Below are 428 nucleotides of genomic sequence, written 5' to 3'. Positions count from 1 at the left end.
TCATTCTACATTTTGAAATTGAAAAAAGGATAAAGAAAATAAAAAATATACACCCTTTTTTCACAATATTCCAAGAGCATTAATTCTTGATCAGTTTAGTGGCCGTAAACTATGATTTGCAAATGAACTCGCTTTCAGTTAATGAGATTAGTGATTAGTGATTTAATTGCACCTTTGACGAGTTCATTAATGCATGATTGATGGTGAAGATAGTCCGCAAGAACAAATGCTTGAGTGATTTAGAATCTTGACGGAAGATTGGTAACACCTCCCCCCCCCCCCTTCATTAGTGCCTCCCAATCAGTAATTCGAAAACAATAAGTTACGATTGATTTCAACCAATCAGTGAATCAATTAAAAAAAAAAATCACCGTTCTGCGATTTCTTCCAATCCATGAATCGAAAACAAGTTTTTAAATAAATCATTT

The sequence above is a fragment of the Penaeus monodon genome, chromosome 30, assembly GCF_015228065.2.
Source record: "Penaeus monodon isolate SGIC_2016 chromosome 30, NSTDA_Pmon_1, whole genome shotgun sequence".
Lineage (NCBI taxonomy): Eukaryota > Metazoa > Arthropoda > Malacostraca > Decapoda > Penaeidae > Penaeus > Penaeus monodon.
The sequence above is the reverse complement of the archived record's forward strand: the minus strand, read 5'-3'. Positions refer to the sequence as shown.